This window comes from Vanessa atalanta, chromosome 25 (genome assembly GCF_905147765.1).
Source record: "Vanessa atalanta chromosome 25, ilVanAtal1.2, whole genome shotgun sequence".
NCBI lineage: Eukaryota > Metazoa > Arthropoda > Insecta > Lepidoptera > Nymphalidae > Vanessa > Vanessa atalanta.
In genome coordinates this window covers 3,310,985-3,325,297 of record NC_061895.1, presented here as the reverse complement: position 1 = coordinate 3,325,297, position 14,313 = coordinate 3,310,985, and the positions used below count along the sequence as shown (strand labels likewise).

The 14,313-nt window shown below is 33.0% G+C and overlaps 1 protein-coding gene across 1 annotated transcript in view; it reads left to right on the top strand.

The window, feature by feature from the left end:
- Window positions 1–14,313, top strand: part of LOC125073723 (dihydropyrimidinase) — a 57,750-nt gene that overhangs the window by 18,065 nt on the left and 25,372 nt on the right. The gene's annotated exons all lie outside the window — the stretch shown is intronic.

Genomic DNA, 14,313 nt, shown 5'->3' with positions numbered 1-14,313 from the left:
TTTTTTTTGCCGTTTTTATAGATAATATTCCGGAACCATTCGTTCGCAAGTCCGACTCGCACTTGACGGGTTTTATGTTACTATGCATTTATTGATGTACTGATAATTCATAAATAACGAAATCTGATAAATTTATTAGATAATAACGAATATCTCTCTAGTCACTTAACACATTCATAATTGGCAAATCAATACTATATTATCGTACTAAGTACGAAGACCGTTAGAGCTAGAGTGGTGACTGCCGCACGATAACCGAGAGACGAGAGAGAGAGAGAGGAGACGGGGAACTAGGATCTTTCGCCCCCTTTTTCAAGGCCTATGCCTAGTTCCTATGCCTAACAGTAGATTGCAATTTGCTACTGATTCATTGATAGAAACAAAAAAAAACAAAAAAATTTGCATATTTTTTTCGCATTCAGTGCGTTGGTGCACCGTTTAACCAATTGAATCCGATGTTGTTATTTGCACTTGTGTCAAGGTTTCTCACTTAGTACTATTAACGTTTAATAGATAGCGCGCGAATCGTACCAAACATGTACATACAAACTTTAAGAGATATTGCAACGCTTGCTTTTTGTTAAGTCGATTTTTTTCATGGCATTGTTTGGCGGACGAGCATATGGGCTACCTGATGGTAAGTGGTCACCACCGCCCATAGACAATAGCGCTTTAAGAAATATTAACCAATCCTAACATCGCCAACCTGCGCACCCAACCTTGGGAACTAAGATGTTATGTCCCTTGTGCCTGTGATTACACTGGCTCAAACACCCTTTAAACTGGAACACAACAATACTGAATACTGATTTCTAGCGGTAGAATATCACCAAGTAAAGATAAGATAAGAAATGGAAGTCGTATCGATCGTTAAAAGAGCGATCTCTCAGAATATTTTATTTTAGAACGATCGTTTGAAAGGCAATTGTAATTGGCAGTTGAAACACTTAGACTTAGAAAAGTGCAAAATTATTTCTATAACATATAAAACCTATTTTATTACATCTACTGGTGGCAGGAGGGCTGGTTACGTTCGTTCTGTGACTTTTATTTAAAAATGAAAAACTCATTTTATTTTTCCTTGCTAACACAGTTATTTTGTCACAAAATCCCGATTGACTTGGAGTTGACATTGAACGAGATATTGCTGCCAGCATTTCAGGCGGCATGATTTCTTACAGTAGCTTTATTTTTTTATGAAATAATTCATAAATAATAAATCATTAAAAAAGGTTTTATAAATACTACAAACAAATATTATTTTTATTCATGGAACCAAACATTTGCAACATTATGACAATGATTTTTATCTAATACAAAAATACGAATATCAAAGTTTTCGCAACCTTAACGTTATTCAGACCATAAAAATAACATACTATGCTAGTATATCATGATTATGATTCAGACATAATGTATTGCCACAACTGACGTGTTTGTTTTGTGCAGAAATAGATAAAAATCTTGTGAATGTATTTTTATACAATAAAATAACTTTAGGTATATTGTTTTCAAGTTTATAAGTTTAATTGTACTTTATTGACATTTATAATTAAAATAGTGGAAAAGAGTAACTACTGAGCAGAGACTGAGGCCCTTGGGCATCCATAAATTGGGGGCCCTTTTAGTAGATATTTACTAGCATGTACAAATAATTTGCTCACAGTCAAGCCTTAAGTATAGTTAAAATTAACGGTGGGAAAATTATTAGGAATCTTATTGATTGTACAATCTTGTGGCTATAGTATATTTATTTGTATCATGAAGTGCACGTTTATAGCTTTCTACTTTTAATATCGACTATCGTCACTAGCCTTTTGATAAATATCTTAGTTATTTCTTACAAATATGGCAATTTCGAAAATATGCATAACAGTCAATGTGAGCGCGAACGTGTGAAAGAAATTGTTGTATCTTCGGGGCCCTTACAGGATGGGGGCCCTGGGCATGTGCTCCGTGTGCCCTATGGTAAAGACGGTAATGCTACTGAGTATCTTGACGGTTCTCTTTGGTAGAATCTACTTTCCGATTCCGGTGATAGTTTTGCATTTAATTTATCTAACATGACGATTAAAACATGCTTTTATGAGCCTACTTGAACTTCTGAATTTGATCTAATGCATTCTTCTGCAAGTAAAGAAGCGAAACACGAAAATTATTTTAAAAATATCGGTATTAAAAAATTATAACATCCAAAATTCGGATCGTGTAATCTGTAAAATTCGTTTATCGGCTTAGTCCACGCTGTTCCATTCCAAACATAATCCGAAGTTCATTGTAACCGCAACTAAAACGCAATTTTATATTCACACACGCCATAAAACAAACATCTCTCTCGATGTTACCACAGACTAACAAACATTGCGGCACAGCTTAACTAACCTACTTATTATTTGCAACTTAAGATAAGATTGCCTTAAGATGAAGTATTTTTAAACTTCTTATTCAAATAGTAAATGAGAAAGTTGTGTGTTTTGATGCTCGTTACTCAATCGCACTCGAACGCTTGCGTGAATTCTCATATAATTTGGTACATGAGATCCTTTTATATGTAATAGAAAACAAACTTAGAAGTAACTAGATGAACCTGCGTCTATACTCGCGCCAAATTTATAAAACTTTACCTATAGCACTCAAACCGTCACCCCCTAAATCCCTCGAGGGATGAATTATAACAAGTCCCCAGGACTCAAATTATCTCCACACCGTATTTCATTTAAATCGGTTCATCGGTTCAAGCGTGAAGAGGTAACAGACAGAATGACTTTCGCATTTATAATATTAATATAGATACATGTAAAAAAAAACAAATTAGTTACAAATTAATTTTACGTAATTATATTACATTACATACATTAGCAGCCTGTAAATTTCCTACTGCTGGGCTAAGGCCTCCTCTCCCTTTGAGGAGAAGGTTTGGAGCACTCCACACGCTGCTCCAATGCGGGTTGTTGGAATACACATGTGGCAGAATTTCGTTGAAATTAGACACATGCAGGTTTCCTCACGAAGTTTTCCTTCACCGCCGAGCACGAGATGAATTATAAACACAAATTAAGCACATGAAATTTAATGGTGCTTGCCTGGGCTTGAACCCGAAATCCATCTCGGCTCTTTAGTTATATTATCATGACATATTTTTGGTCGCATTCTGTACTGCTGTAGGTGTCCTTGAAAATACTGCATCGAATGATATGTTTACTGTTTTCATTTTATATGGTTTTAAGCTTAATTTAGGGCAGATGTTACAGCAAGACAAGTGATTGACGTTACTTGGTCACACCGCCGCTGTCTCTTATTCTTGAACTACCACAATCAGTCTGTCAAGATTATCTAGTTGTCTTCGGCTTAATAAAATGACTAAATTGCTGAGGCTGTTTCTAGCGATTCTGTTCGTGTATATTCCATTTAACGTTGTTACTATAATGTTTAAGTCCTTAGTCATGTCCTACTTCAATCACAAATTTCACGAACTCAGTCGCATAGCCTTGGATCTAACAAAACAGACACATAGGTTTTTTTATAGTATTTATAATATGAACAAACTACTCCTCTTTTACTCGTGTGAACGTTGCTTAGGTGGGCAGATTGTACAAGTCTATAACCTTTCTCAGTAAATGGGTTATCTAAGGCAAACATATTTTATTCAAATCGAACTGATAGATTCTGATATTAGTGCGATCAAGCAAATAAATACAATAGTATAGATAGATGTAAATGAGCTCTTCTCTTGTTTTCCAGCTTCAGACACGATTGTCTAACAAGGCGACTATAGACTTAACATTAAAACGTTTTTAAGGACTGTTCAGTTAAACACACTTCTATTTCTTTCAGTCACCATGGATGTGACATTCGAAAGAAAAAGATATTGTTTAATCACCATCTAATGCAGTCTTATATTATATTTTCCTGGCAGCGTTACGGTATACCATACTTACAGACCAAATATCCGTCAAATTACCGAATGATGTCATCAACATGGGGGACTGACTCACGCACGGGGTGAATAACAACTTGAAATTACAAGCACGATAACATGTAACTTGGAATATTGCTGAATGTCTGGATTTTCATGGGTTGGATCGTTGCCAGACGACTTAGGTAATAGAATAGGGTTAGGGTTCTTTCGCGTCTTATTTATAGCATTTCCGTTTGCCAGATACAGAAAGTAGATAGATATTTTTGTAAAATTTATTGGAACGAAGTTCTTTTACGATGTGTTTTAATTATATAGGTTGGCGGACGATCAAATGGGCCACCTGATGATGTAAGTGGTCACCAACGCCCATAGACAATGGTGCTGTAAGAAATATTAAACATTTCTTTCATCGCCTCTGCGCCACCAAACTTGAGAACTAAGATGTTATGTCACTTGTGCCTGTAGTTCCACTGGCTCACTCACCCTTCACAACACACAACAATACTGAGTACAGATGTTTGGCGGTAGAATATCATCATCAATATCATACAATCCAAGAATCCTGGCTTTAAAGTGATTATATGATTTTTACCAATATAGTCTTAAATCCGCTGCTAGACATAGGTCTTCTCTCTCACGCGAGAGACCAGATACCAATGCATCGCTCAGTCCTGTCTTGAGAGCAATCTTTTATCACATCATATTTTTCAAAAAATATCATACCAACGGTTCCGCTTACCAGTGATTTATACATTTTTAAATAAATGAATTCGAAAATAGAATTCGTCTCAAACTTATTCCAGAAAGTTCTTCATAATTAAATTTGATATATTACTAATGAGTTTAGTTTTGATTTATCGAAAAGACGTTTGAAATAGACAGTGCACTTGTATTTGCGCACAAACTTGTGCAGTATATGTTATGCGCATTATTATTTAAATAATTAATAATGAAATCAAATCAAATCGAACGTAATTCCATCGTTTTAAACCGAACACGTTCGTATTTACAAACAACACAAAAGAGCGCGTGTATCTATTGTCAAATGATTTAAAATGATTAGTTAATTCAATTTTATCCACAACGGACACAACAAACGGTTAAGTATTGCATGACCATAAACGGCGCATCGCCTTTATAAGTTGACCTTGCTGTACAATTACAATGAAATAATCTTTAATTCTCTACAAGGTTTACAATAAAGTTGACATTTTTGGACTTAGATTTTTTTGGTTCTATAAAATAGAGTATTTTCTAGCTGTAGATCTTTTTTTGTATCAATATGAACTATGATTCAATGTGTTAATGTATATAAGTATGTATCTGAGCACGAAATCAATAAATAAGGCTCTGATTTGGTTTATCGTATGACTTATCCAAACGTTAAAGTTTTTCCTGATTGATTCAATCAACGCAAAACTCGAACAGTTCTTATGTCATCAGATATTTAGACATAATTTGGAAAAACATGCCAATGCATACAATATTGGAAAATTAATATAAGTAATTCACTTTTAAAATGTAGAAACAATAAATATTATTAAGTTTTATAATTAAAGATATAGATTAAGATATATTGTTTTAGGCAAAGTGAAAAATAATTCAAGCAAATTTGAAGCTGAAATGGGTTTGCGGAATTGGTTGCACTAAATAAGCCTGTTAAGTTGTCTCCCGTGTTTTAAAGGTTGACCGTCGGGTATTAAAGTAGCATATATCCTTCCTAGGAGTTCAAGCTTGCTTCATATCAAATTACATCAAATTTTGTTCAGTGATTTGACCGTTGAAAGAGCTACAGTCTTTTAAATTATATTATTATAGTATAGATAATGAATCATATAAAATAAGATAAGAAGAGAGACAAACAGTTTCTTTGGCAGATATCGCATTACGTACTTAGATCAACCTCTATACTTTATGTTCATGACATTTCAGTAATGTGATACGAGATATCCATTAGATCATCCATAGTTCTCTTCATAGATGTCGAACACACTTAAAAAAAATACGTAATTGCAAAACGAAAATGAAAGGAGATATTCAATCCGTACGCTTTTAGTTAACCAAACATTTGCCCTCTCTCGTAATTTCGTACTCCTCACTGTATTCGAGTTCTACGCTCCGAAATGAAATGTATAAAAATAAAAATTTGTTTTAATTAAAAATAACGTTGGATTATTAATAATATGAAAGACAGTTTTATACCTCGTTTCTGTTTCTCGTTAGCGTTTTAAGTTCAAGTCGCTCAAGTGGCCCAGTGAATGACCAAACAGCGTTGAATCAGCGTGGCGGAATAAGCTCCAAATCTTTCTTCGCAAAAGGACATCATTACATAGTATAAAACAAAGTCGCTTACCGCTGTCTGTCCCTATATATGCTTAGATCTTTAAAATTACACAACGGATTTTGATGCTGTTTTTTTTTTAATTGATAGATTAATTCAAGAGGAAGGTTTATAATATACTAGAGAAACATTGATAATTTTAGAGGTTTTTAAAGTGATGTCGTAAATAAACACATTTTTTGCGCTTACATTGCAAAGCTGAACCCTACGAGCTAGACCAAAATAATGTAGTAGGGTATATATAGTACACCTTCAAAAGGCCTTGTATGTCTATCTCGTAGGGATAACCCACAATAACCATTTACTATCCTTTACTTTTTACGAGAAATATTGGCCTATTTTATTATTTTAAGCAATACAGCATTAATCCTTATCCAGTTTAGTACCTTAAATGCATTGTGCATTTAATATAGATCAATATGGCCCTTTACAGCATGTAATTTATATTTATATTTTCGAAGATATTACAGATTTAAAACGTTCCCTACGTTATAGCGGTTTGTATTGTCTAATGACTGAAAAATTGTGAACGATGTATAAAACATCTGTCGACTCATATATTTTAATTTCCTACCTTATAATATGAAATCCAAAAAAAATATCCCTGTTTTCGTTACGTACGTACGTTCACGTATTAATATATACAATTAATAATTCCGATAAATAGGTTTAAAGAATTTTCCAAACATTCATACAAATTAAATTATTATACATTGCTACAGGATAAGTAAAAAAACTCTTTTTGAACTTTGCTGCAAAGTTCACATCGTGAGTTCGCTCAGACGGAATTACGATTCAACAAGCAAAGCTGCTCCAGTAATATTTTTAAAATTTAATTAATTAATATTTATGAAACAGCGTATTTAATTCCGCTAGGCGAGCCGTATTTAATTGGGCTATTGAGACGCTTAAATAAACTTAATAATACTATTCAACATCTCATGATATAATTATGTAACCTCTTCACCAAACAATAGCAAGATTGACAAACTTGGATACTGATTGGTACACATATTTGATTCAACGCGATTACCGACACAATAATACTAGATGAAAACCCGGCTTCGCTCGAGTGAAATAATTAAAACTAAACGAATACAGTTTATCATTTACTTTTCATGTAACTATTTTATAAACGCTGTGATTATCAGACATCTGTATTTTCTATTTAGGTGGTAAAAACTAACAATAATCATTCTTTACACCGCTAAACGTCAAACATGGCCGATTTAATATCGAAATATTTCGATTATAAGAATTTTGCGGATATATTATTGTAAACTTAAAACGAAATTATTAATATAGATGATATTTTATTTCTTTATTATATTTAACGATATTTGTCAGTATATTATGTCTTAGAATAATAGTACGAATTCGATCATTGCGAAAATTTCAACAACAGAAACAACTGCAACTTGCTTATTATTCAACCAAATATCCCACGAAATAAACAATATATTACATGCCTCAATTTTCTTTTAAAACGACTTACTTCGCATTGTTATGCTAACGTAATTAGTAATTGAGATCTAGCGTGTGATCCAGTCATACTTTTGGTGCCGTCATGGCGTTACGTCTTACGTAATGAAGCATTTAAACACATCGTACATACATATATGCCACACTAGCTGTATACATGACTGTTTTTGCCGGTGCTTATGCTACGCAAATAGCCCATTATTCAGTGAAAATACAAATAAGATTTGAATCTTAAATGGGGGTTCAAATCCACGAAAACACGATGTACTAATTCGCTGTTAATATTTTTTCTGACCAATGATATCGAACAGCGTTATAGAATAATCTCAAATATATAGAAGAGATATTACTTTACATATTTAAATATGTATTAATGATTGAATCATATCAGATATAAATGTATAAGTTTTTAAATGTACTGAATATTACATACGTAAATTTATTTCTTAAAATTTACATCTGTTCGTTTTTATAATACACATGTTTGTAATTTAACAAACGGAATTTATAAATATTCAAGAACAATGACCATCAAGTTACCTCATGTTGAAGTAAATTTAAATTCATGACAAGTATTTGAATATAATTATTATTTTATAAATCGTACTTCAGTAAGAAGATCGCCTAAAATATTTTGACACCAAATTAATAAAACTCGTACAGGATCCATGACACTAATATAATTAAAAAAAAATCTCTTATAACATCTATTATAGTTGTGCGCTTGATATTTGACACGGAGACATTGACACTAGTAACAGATTAAATAGTCTATGTTTTAAATTTTGTATTAATAACTAGCTGAAGCTTTATTCGCGAAATTTATAAAACCCTACCTTTTAAACTAAAATATGGGTGAATTAAAAAGAAGTAGCCTATGTTCTTCCCCTAAATTCAAACTAACTCCATACTACATTTCATCTAAAACGAATCAGCATAAAGAGATAACAGACAGAGTTACTTTCGCATTTATAATATTAGTATACAAATGAGTAGAAATTATTTAATACAACAGTATGTATTAAAAACAATTCGAAAACATTACTCTATTATAAATATAATGAAAGCCATAGAATATAAAATAACAGTGAGTTAAATAAAAATCATTACTATAATAAAACATGAATTACAAACAGTGCTGGTGAAATCAATTTTAAACACTCTTCAGTACGATAACTACCAGCATCACTTTATATTCGCCATCGTAATGTCACCACCACACTTGAATCAAACACACTTTAAGACTTCTATTCAATTGTCTAAATTGTTTTAGGTTAAGGTTATTTCTTTGAAAGTAGAATGTTCTAAAATTAAGAAGTTTATTTCTTTGGTAAAAAAAGATCGCGTTCTAAAATGCCATATAATATTTTACCCAGAGCTTAGGAGACGGAAATCTTAACGGATGATTCTGAGTTCAATACCCCGGTATTGCATCAAGCTTCTCTGTATTTTCATTATTGTTTTTATAATTCATCGTGCATGGCAGTGAAGGAAAATATTGTAAGGGAACTTGCAATGGCGAGTGAGAAATCTACAAATCCAACCTACATCGAAGCAGTTGAGTAAGCTCTAACTCATCTCTAAAAGGATAAGTCGTACCCAGCTGTGGATATTTACATTTAATGTTAATTCTTATATTGGAATATGGCTATCGGGTGAACGGTATAGCTTTTCACGTGCTGTAGCGCCGATGGGGCGATTGACGGCAAAGTGAAACCATCGTCCATGAACGGTTAAGTCTTAATCTAAAACAGATAGACCAATTTCAATTATTATTATAACGTCTATATTCATTATTACAATTGGCCTCAATGTCAAAGTTGCATCTTGAAGTTCGATGGCCATTGTTAGCCCCACTCCTAACACAAGCTTTACCCTTAACCGTAGTGTACAATATGAATATTATTATATTATGTATAATACAAATTATATAAGTATATTAGTTCTTTCTGGAAATAATCATTGTTTACTTTAATAATAAATATAATAATGTGCTTATTTATTCTATTTATAAAAGGTATTAAGTGTAATTTTGTAATTATACCTGTGTGGAATAGAGACGTACAATTAAACAATACATAGATCAAAGACCTCACACATAAGACATCCATCCATACATACGTAACTATTATGTGAAATGTCAACGTTTCTTTCGTTATCCAGTTATAAATACTGTAATTATACGTCATTGTTGCAGTTTCATTCTTTCGTGTCTGATGTTTTTGACGGATAACGTATATTCTTAGTTTTTGCTGTGTCTCAATTATAGAGAAATCGATTTAGAGAAAAGCGTGTACAGATTCTTTTGTTTATGTAAAACTTTGATGAATGCCATTAAAATTTTTTTTTTTTTTATTATTCATATTTTTATTTGATATACATAGATGAGCAGATTGAAAAATGACATGACTTTATTTGTTTTTTTTCCTGTTGTGGTTGGAATAGAGTATACCCAGCAGCCTAGTACCATCAAGTACAATTTTAAGTTGCAAAAGTGGTTCAACGTTCCTGTATCGTAGTAAAAAGTTTCGGTCGCAAATATGTATAACTATTGTGACATGTGCTGAGTTTATTTAGATTATGTACATTTTTTAGAAAACTTCATGTGTTTTATTCGTGGTATTAAAAAATGTTGATGGCACTTGAAACGTAATCGTGTTCAAGAGGCTGACTCAATAACAGATAACGCAGATCTTCATCGAAGGTCACGTACAATCGATGAAGAACTACTTTTTCAATTGCTAAACATTTATTTACAAAGTGTCCCGTAATTTGTTTGCGGAAAACTTACTATTAAATACTAAAGGTCTAAATTGTTAGATCACAAGTTAGTGTTACTTTTAAATGAAGATTATTTGTTCAAACCTTGTCAAATACTACAGTATTTTCATGTTCCTAATTTGTGCTTGTAAATTGTTCGGCGATCAAAGAAATCATCACGAGAAGTTCTGCATATTTGGGATAGTAAAATCATAAATCTGTCACACGTGTATCAACGCGCATTAAAGCAGCTTGGTAGAATAATGCTTATTGCTGTTAGATTAAACTCATTAAACCATTTAGACGGAGAAAACATAATTATCATTAATAAACAAGAAAAACTAACAAATATTTATTTACGGTGTAAGCCCAAATACAACTTTTCGATGGATTATATACAATATACATACATATAATATACAGCAAATGTATATATTTAATGATTATATAATAAGTAATTGAATACAAGCGTGGCCGTATTCTTATTATATAGATGGGCTATGATTAAAAGACTTGTAATTCTTTCTATAATGAAAGTCATCAAACCAGCTGAATCCCGAAAGGCTAAAACATCCAATCAATGGAAACCGTATCAAGCGGGAAAGTGGTTTTATTTTCTTTCGAGTTTATCAACATTGCAAATGAAATAGATTTCGTTTTGAAATTAATATACATTGAGATATATTAACGACTCATGACTTCGCTCGATTCAATTTAAAGAATATAATAATACCCTTTAGCACCCACGTCACGAAATCCACAACAGCGCGATTTCTAATACATTTTCTGCTTCGCAAAAGTACTCTGTGGATCTAGCTTTTCAGTGCAGTTTTTCCGAACCAATACGACTTGAGAACCTTCAAAAAAAGAATCTACTAATTTCTTAAAGACTGGTAACGCAACTGCAAGCCGTGTTGCAAACATCCATGGGCAGTGGTAGTCACTTTCCATGAGGTGAACCTCCTGCTCGTTTGTCACCAATGCCATAAAAAACCCAGAAGTAAGGCAGCTAACAGCGAAGAATTATTTTGTGAATTGGATCATTAGTTACGGCGAGCCGAGATGGCCCAGTTGTTAGAACGTGTGCATCTTAACCGATGGTTGCTGATGATAGATGGTTAAACCCAGCCATGCACCACTGTGCATTTCATTTTCATGTGCTTCATTTGTGTTTATAAGTCATTTCGTGCTCGGAGGTGAAGGAAAACATCGTGAGGAAACCTGAATGTGTCTAATTTTAACGAAATTCTGCCACATATGTATGTATCCACCAACCCGCATTGGAGCAGCGTGTCGGAATATGATCCAAAACCTTCTCCTCAATGGTAGAAGAGGCCCTTAACTCAGCAGTTAAATTACGTGCTGTTAATTTGTACGTGTTCCGGAAATTACCCCCTACATACAAACAAATTTTACCTCTATAATAGTAGTAAACACGTATACTGAAGCTGAGTACACAGATATATATACATACGATAAATTGTCGACGCTTGTATGGTCGCGTTGGTATTTTATTTTAATCGTTAACAATGGATCAACGGTTTACGGCCCATGGACATCTGCACCACCGGAAACCTGCAGGTGCGTTGCCAAACAGCAGATTCGATGGTGACCAAAAGCTTGGACGACAATCGTCATAAGTCACAACAAAAGCTATAAGCATAAGTGATTATTAAAAACTAATGCATTTATATTTTACGTGTACAAAATAGAAGCTTGGGTTATCTTTAAAATGGTAGTCAGACAGGCAAATGGCTACCTTTTGTTTAGTGATCACCACCGCCCATGAACACTGACATTGTAAGAAATACTAACCAGATTAAATCCTTAACGACCCTTGTACCTTTAGTTACACTGACTCACCGGTCAAACCAAACTACAACCATATTACGTATTGCTATTTGGTACTAGAATATGTTTTTACTGGATGGTACCTACCTAGACGGGCTTGCACAAAAACCGGAAACACGGAAATTACCAGATATTTCAATGGATACACGGCAACATTGTACGATTCAACGAAATAGTTAAAATTACTTTGTAAGATATTCTCGTATATTTGACGTATTCATCGACATTTATTTATAGATGAATGAATAATGTACAAAGTCGAGATGTTTCAGTTGATAGAACGCGTTCATCTTATCTGAAGGTTGCGGGTTCAAACCTACTATTACTTATCATGTATTTGTACATTAGTGTAATTAATCTTTTAATCGGTGATGAAGAAAACGTAAAAGATCTGTAATGGTCAAATAAAATTATAAATATAAAAGATACGGCTTTCCGTATGTATGTTCGTTTATTTTTTTGTTTCGGTTACTTTTGCTGAACAATAAAATTTCATGCGGTTCAAACCATCATTTAGGTAATATGTTAAAGAATGATTGTGTATATTAATATTTAATTAAAGTAGATAATTATGTCTAATTACTACTACTAATACTAATTTCCAGCCGCGGTTTCGCTTACTTTAGTGGACTAGACTTGCAGGTGCTAGATTTTAACGGGATAAAAAGTAACCTATGCAGACTATAATCTACTGCTGAGCCAATTTTCATTCTGATCTGTTCAGGCGTTCCGACGTGATCGATTTACAAACATCCATTCAATCGTTCACATTTATTATATTAGTGAGATATTTATCAGCAGCCCATACTCGTCCACTGCTGGACATAGGCCTCTCCTATTGCACGCCACTGTGATCTCTCTTCGGCTACTCGCATCCAGCTCCTAGTATATTGCCTCAGCATATTCATTTCAGGCGATTTCTGTAAGCAAAGAATGCAGTTGGTATTAAATATGTTACAATTAATATATGTGAGAAGTACGCTGGCATAGGGTAAGGTGAATTAATAACATACTTAGAAGCAAATAGAACGCTTGGGTCGATACTAATTATAAATTTAATATTTTTTAAAGCTATGTTGCTATACATACATATATACTTAACTCGCAGTAAACTTCATGAATTGAAAATAATTCTCTTTCAAATAAAAATATAGAGCCATTACCCAAATACAATATTAAATAACGCAACGTTTAAAATTTTACTAATAAACGATGAGTAGATTTAATTAAACACAAATTTCTCTCTTTCCGACACCTTCGATTTGTCATTCGTAAGAAGAGGACGCAACATTGTTTAACTAAATCACTCCCTAAATAATATTTTTAGGAAGTATAGGAGAATATTCATTAATTTAAATTTAAATGCTACTAGAGAATTTATAATCAGTTTTCGGTACTTACCCTATTATCACATGTGAAGTGTTTATTTACTCATTGCGTGCTGCAAGCACCGACAAGGGCAGCTATATTGGTTTTGATTAAGTACGAGAGAGACAGCTAACCCGCGCGACATTAGGCTTATTTCAAATGGACAGTGTAAACCTGATACATATTATATTTAAATACAATTATACTCACCAATTATAAAGATAATATATATGATGTAATAACACAAGTAAACATATTTATGTCGATACAAATATATACTCGTATTTAATTTTCTTATTTGGTAGTAGGGTTTACAACCATGTACTACCTGTATTTAGTGTTGTTGTGTTCCGGCTTGAAAGGTGACATACTCGTATTACCTTTCTTCCCTTGGTTGGTGGCGAATCGGCGATGTAAAGATTCCTTAATATTTCTTACAGTATCAAAGTCTATGGGAAGTCCTTCCCTATTTGGATTAAAAAATGATAAGAAATAATTGAGAAATGAAACTTCATTAAAAATATATATATAAAACCAAGCTGATATTTGGGTATTATTTTGTACAAATTACAAATTACTCTAGACTCAAAAG